The sequence below is a fragment of the Sphaerodactylus townsendi genome, linkage group LG13, assembly GCF_021028975.2.
Source record: "Sphaerodactylus townsendi isolate TG3544 linkage group LG13, MPM_Stown_v2.3, whole genome shotgun sequence".
NCBI lineage: Eukaryota > Metazoa > Chordata > Lepidosauria > Squamata > Sphaerodactylidae > Sphaerodactylus > Sphaerodactylus townsendi.
In genome coordinates, this window is record NC_059437.1 from 41,468,848 (window position 1) to 41,475,303 (window position 6,456).

Sequence of the window (6,456 nt, forward strand, 5' to 3'; positions counted from 1 at the left end):
ATTCCATAAGTTCAGAATTCTTACTGGAATAGTATCAAAGGACATGTTACCACGTCCTGACATGGAGTGACATCAGAACATTTCTGAGACAAAGTATTCTTTGAAGACAGGTGGCCCAGCTCTGCACACGTTTCATTCAATACTTGTTCACTACTTCTTCAGAATACTTCTGTTCCTTGTCTTGGATTACATCATCGTATTAACCTTTTTCTTTTCTTATATCAGGTTTCTACAGAGATCCTGCAGCCATTTTTTACTGGGATGAACGATCTCGGTTATCTGGAGATCAATTGTAATAGTGAGAGATCTGCAAGTCTGCCCTGGAGGTTAGCAATGCTTCTTTTCATGCTATGTTACCGTGCGAACAGCAATTGAGAGCAGAAGCAGTTTATTTTTCCCGCCCAGCCGCCGGATCTCCCCGCCTGACGTTCATTCAAGCTGTCACTCAAAAACAACAACCAATCAGAACACGGGACACTGGGCCTGCTCAGATACGCATGCAGCTGACACTCAAAAACGCAGGACAACGGGCATGCTCAGATACACTTGCAATGTAAATACAGAAGTCCTGGGCTTGTGCAAAACAAGCTGGAGCATTTCCTCCCGGTCTTCCTTCAAAAAACGGGCAGCCATGCGAATGGAAAAAGCAGGAAAAAACAAACCTGGATTTTAAGAATCCGGTGGTACCCAGGTATAATTCTGCTGTGCGGAAACGACCTAACTTTACTTCTGCAAAGTAAGACTCAAGTCTCTCTTTGCCTCTGTGTTCAAAACGAAGGAGCATCCCCAAATTATACGTGCACATACCTTGAGTCTCCGACAATATGCATGCATGTGCTGATTCACAAGCATTATAGCCTCCCACCAAAATACACTGAAAATAGAACATGATATTTTCAAATGTGGTGCCTCATAAATGTAGGGAACATTGTCATTATTCATTGATTGTGGAGAAACACAGCTCGTGTATATTAATGTTAACTACAGTGGCACCTCGAAAATCACCAATAATCCATCCAGAGATTATCGGCGATTTTCGAAAGCGCCATATTTAGAGGTATGCCGTTTGCGCACGCGCAACGGCGTTTCCGTACCCTTGGCGGCCACTGAAAATCGAGGCGGCCAACAATTTTAGGGGACGGAAATCAGCGCCTGGCAATCGTCAAAGGCACCGATTTTCGAGCTGCCACTGTATAATAAATCAGTGGGAACGCCAGTCAACAGATCAGTTCGTTGCATAAACATGACTGTGTAATTCAAGCATAGGACAAATTATAATAATTTCATCAGCTGCATCATGAAAGGAAGTTAGCTTTTAGGGATTTTTTAGTGTCTCTTATGTGCAAACTACCACATATGCTTGAAAAGTGGTATTTGTATTCAGTGCCCAAAAGCTAATCCCAGTGTGTGGAGCCCAAGCCTGCATGTTTCACTGCAGGTTGGGAGCTAACGTGTGGAGGATTGTCTCGCAGTTCCCACCGAACCAGACTGATTGTCATGGAAACACTAAAAACAGGTAAAACAATGGATCAGGAATGAAAAGGGCTTCTCTATTGTGGTGCTTTGCTGATGGAACCCCTTTCTTTGACACTTTGCTGGTTTCGTGGCCCATTTTGTTTGTTTGTTTCATTCTTTTCTCCCCAGATTGAAGAATTCTTGTCCATGCACGTATTTGAGGTTTGTTTGCTTCCAAGATGAGTTTTGCACTATTGAATTGTGAGTGTGGCTTTAGGATTCAGTCTTTGGACAGTTTGGTTTGGCTTTTATTTTGTTCTGTTTTTACAACCTGTTGGCTGATGGTTTTATAGGCTGTTGCTTTTCCTTGTACTGGCTGGTTGTTTGGCTGTTTCTCCCTCTTTAACATGGTAGTCTGATTTCTCTTCTTTTATGTTAAAGCATTATTGTTCAAAACTGGATTTTGTGGGATGATTACCATTTTATTGTATTGATTTTTTTTTCTACATGAACCACTTCAGGCAACATTTTGAGGAAAAGCAGTATTCAATAAATAAAATGGACAGCACGTAATATCTGGATCACTTCTATAATTCCCACTTTTTTTCATCCTATTGATTACTCCAGAAAAAGAAAAGGTTTCTGGAAGATAATTTGCACAAACATGCAGTCAGTGGTAATATCTGCATTTGGGACAGACAGGATAATACTTTTATTTATTTATTTATTTATTTATTTTTTCGATTTATAAACCGCCCTATCCCCAAGGGGCTCTGGGCGGTGCACAACATTAATATATATACAATTAAATAAGGTTCACAATAGTGACCACACAACAATCAGTATATAACTAAAATCCATTAAAAACCATTAAAACAGCGGTTGACACATCAATGACAGATAACTTCTGCATAACTTTTACAGATAACTTCTGCATACACAGCAGGAACTAATGTTGCTAGTTCTGGATTGAGAAATCCCTGGAGATTTGGGTGTGGGGGGGTAAGACTCTGGGGAAGTTAGAGTTTGGGGAGGGGAGGGGAGGGGAGGGGAGGGACCGTGGCATGGCCCAATGCCATACAATCCACCCTACAAAGCATCCACGTTCTCCAGCAGAACTGGAGACTTCAGAGATCAGATTCGAGTCCAGTAGCACCTTGGAGACCAAAAGATTTTCGGCATGTGCCGAAATGTTTCGGCATATCCCGAAAATGTTGTTGGCCTCTAAGGTGCTACTGGACTCGAATCTAGCTGTTCCATGCCTGACAACACAGCTATCCTCTGAAACCTGAGAACAGTTGTAATTCCAAGAGATCTCCAGACACCAACTGGAGGTCGGTACCCATGCAGTAAGTGAAGGTGCATTGGCTTGTCCATACAGGGTCTTAATTTTTGAAACATGTCCAGTTCAAAGAACCTACATCCAGACTATGTGGTCTGTTTCCCTGATAAAACAGAGGAATCATCTATTTGTCAAAGGCTTCGATTATTGACATTGGGTTGTTAAAATATTAAGTTGCATTGCAGCTGTTTATAGACAGGGTGGTTGATCAGATAGCTGGGGAGGGCAGGCTCACAAGCAATGGGCAAATATATTGACTAATCTGATCGTTACATTTATGTCAGATTTACTCCACTGTCACTGTCACGGCCTCTCTCAAAGAATCCTGGGAATAGTAGTTTGCTGAGAATTCCATCAGAGATCCATAGCAATGTTTCCTGAACGACTACTTTCAGAATCCTTTACAAAAGGAGGAATAATCATTTTACCAAATGCTTTAGGTTTTGCCAGTTCCAGTGGACATGAAGGGATTCTGTCTTCCTTCCTGGGAAAGTCCCCCTGTCGAAACAGGTAATAATTTCCCTGGAGATTATGATTTATTAAAGGAGGATAAACTGAGGAATTTCCCCCTTCTCTTTCGACCAAAATATACAACGCAGTTTCTTCTTCAAGCCATATTTCTACATGTTTCATTATTTCTGTGACATCCATGCGATCCTGTGAAATTGCTGAGTTCTCTACAAGTGCTTATTAATTTTTACAGCATCACTATTTCCTGTATTTTTATGCACTTCCTGGCCTAGAACATCTGGGGTCCACTGCCTGTCACTTTGCCTGACCTTTTTATAAAGTACTAATGGTTAGGAACTCCATTTTCTTACGGCAGAAAGTAATGCCCGTTAACTTGTTCTCTGGCTCCATATATTATACACTGTGCATTTGTTGTAAAATAAAGGAAGAAAATATTTTTCTCCACCTGGTGGCTGTTCCTTTCGATGATCAGCAAATTTAAATCCTAAATTTCTGACTGAAGTAATGCTGGATGCGTATTTTTCTTCGTGCATATGTATGTCGTTGCAATGAAGGGGCAATATTTAAATCAGTACAAAGGGAAATAAAGGTTGGGAACATTCACTCATCCACAAATGTTATCTTATTGTTCATGAAGCCAAATGCTGTGTCCATTATAAGAGACCATGAGGGCCATCAAGTCCAAACCCCCTACTATACCTCACAAGGTGTCTGTTGTGGGGGGAAAGGGGAAAGTTGTTCGTAAGCCGCCTTGAGTCTCCTTACGGGAGAGAAAGGCTTTGTACAAATCCAAACTCTTCTCTTCATCTTACCATGACATGACTCTATACATACCAGCTATAGGTGTGGGTGAAATGTTAGGAGCAAAACCTACCAGACCACGACTACACAGGCAGGAAAACTCACAGCAGCCAGCTATGAAAGCCTTCAACCAGTGGTGGAATCCAAACATTTTAATAACAGGTTCCGATGGTGGTGGGATTCAAACAGTGCCGCCGCCGCACACACGCACCTCCAGTCCCTATTGGGCAGGGAGGTTGCTTTAGTAACCCCTTCTCGGCACTCAGAAAAAATGAGTAACCACTTCTAGAGAAGTGGTGAGTACTGGTTGGATCCCACCTCTGCCTTCAACAGTACATTAGCAAAGCTTGGTTGCTACGCTAAGAAGATTCCTGGTTAAAGAAGCTCAATGCAAGAACAATGCAAACTCACACACTTGACCAAGGCAGAAAGTGTACTACAAAGGTAGAAGACAATGCAGTAAAAGCAAGGTGACGCATACAATAAACGCTGAAAGAGACTACCATTATATTCCTTTATAAAAGCTACCTCTTGAGCTGTTCCATTATCCTACATTTCTAGTGCCTTTATACAAATGCCCTCCTGAAGAGTTCTCGGTTGTTCATATTCTGCGAAATGGTAGAAGTGAAGGGGGCCTTCTTGACCTCCTCTGGCAGGTGATTCCACAAGGCTGAGGGCTCACACAGCGGACACCGCATGTCCATTAAAGTCAACAGACAGAGTGTCTCTCTGATTAGGACTTTACCGTCAGCCTCTAATCCAATATACTGTCATAGCCTTGCTAGTTCTGGGTTGAGAAATATCTGGAGAATTGGGGATGGGGCCTGAGGAAGATGGAGTTTAAGGCATGAAGGGATCTCAGTGGGATATAATGCCACAGAGTCCACCTTTCAAAGTGGCTGTTTCCTGCAGGTGAATTGATCTCTGTCACTTGGGGATCGGTTGTAATCTCAGGAGCAGGGGATTACCTCGGGAAGGTGTATCTTTGGGGTTCCCCCCTCACCCTCACAGGCCAGGAAGAGGGTCAGGAGCCCGTGAGTGAATGCAGAGGGGAATTGAGGCCAGTTGTGTGGTGGCGGGGGAAGACACCCCTGCCACTTGGTGCTGCTCTCCCACTTACTCCCATTGCTTGTCTTCCGCTTGCCTGGGCCACTTGCCGCTGCCACTCCCCCCAGTTGGGGGGTGCACAATTTCAGTGGCATCCCAGGCAACATTTCCTGCCACTACGCCACCGCCCAGGAGATCACCAGTAGCTACCTGGAGATTGGCAAGCCTCATACTACACGTTTTCTTTTTTAAAATCTGGTTTCGTAAAGTAGTAGAAAAGTTTGTTTTTATACCATGGTATTTTCAACCGTGAGGAGTTTCAAAGCAGCCCACAAACTCCTTCCCTTCCTGCCCCCACAATAGACACCTTTGTGAGGTTGGTGGCCTGAGAGAGTTCTGAGAGAACAGTGAGTAAACCCAGCAGGCTTCATGTGTATGAGCAGGGGAAAGAATCCAGTTCACCAGATCAGAGTTCACCACTCATGGGGAGGAATGAGGAATAGAGCCGACTTCTCCAGCTTAAAGTCCACTGCTCTTAACCACTACAACACACTGCTTAGAGCTTCCCTAAATGAGCTTTTTGTTACTGCTATAGTTACAAAAAAATTAGTCCAGGTATATAAAATGGATTCCAAGGTAGGCGTGGCATCCTCCTTTTAACATGAGGGGTTTCTCTTCTGTTTCTTCCAGTCACCGAAAGTGCACCGGCTTGGAGAAGGGAAGAAAAAAAGGCGATCCTTCATGGAAATGTTCCAAGTTCTTCAAGTTACTCATCAAAGCATCAAGCCGAAGGCTTCGAGGTGAAAGAATTATTCCTTGAGGCACAACTTCTGTGTCAGGAAGATAGTAAACACTAGACTCATAAAACAATATTTGAAGAAGGAGGGGAGTTTATAACACCAAGAGTAAGAGAAGGAGAGGGGGGAAAGTCTCTTATTAGCTACAAAATATGCCTCTTCGATCGCAATCTCTGACAAGGTACAGTGCTATTTGGACAGTAAATCATCGGGGCTCCATTGAAATATCTGCTCTGATAAAAGGAGACTTGACAGACAGCGGAGGGAAGACATTTGGGTCAACTTGTAGGGAAACCTTTTATTCCCTGCGAACACACACACACACAGTACAAGCGGAGGTTACAGAACAGGTACAGACAAGCAGCCCAATCCAGAGCTGAAGCCCATAATAGTGGTTGGGGAACAGATATGCAGTTTCTCCCTCAGCCAAGACTGACAGAAAAAGACTTTAGCTCTATATCCTACTACTTCTTTCTTTTTTTCAGAGGAAAAGCTAGGTCTTTCCTACACTGGGTATTACATTTTTCCTATCGAAAAACTGCT

General features: G+C 43.2%; 1 long non-coding RNA gene across 1 annotated transcript; it reads left to right on the forward strand.

The window, feature by feature from the left end:
- The first annotated feature begins 1,668 nt into the window (after nt 1-1,668).
- On the forward strand, nt 1,669-6,102 carry LOC125443122. The gene is made up of 3 exons (XR_007246073.1): nt 1,669-1,716; nt 3,238-3,307; nt 5,807-6,102. It is a non-coding gene; the product is annotated as an uncharacterized LOC125443122 (long non-coding RNA).
- The last annotated feature ends 354 nt before the right edge of the window (nt 6,103-6,456 follow it).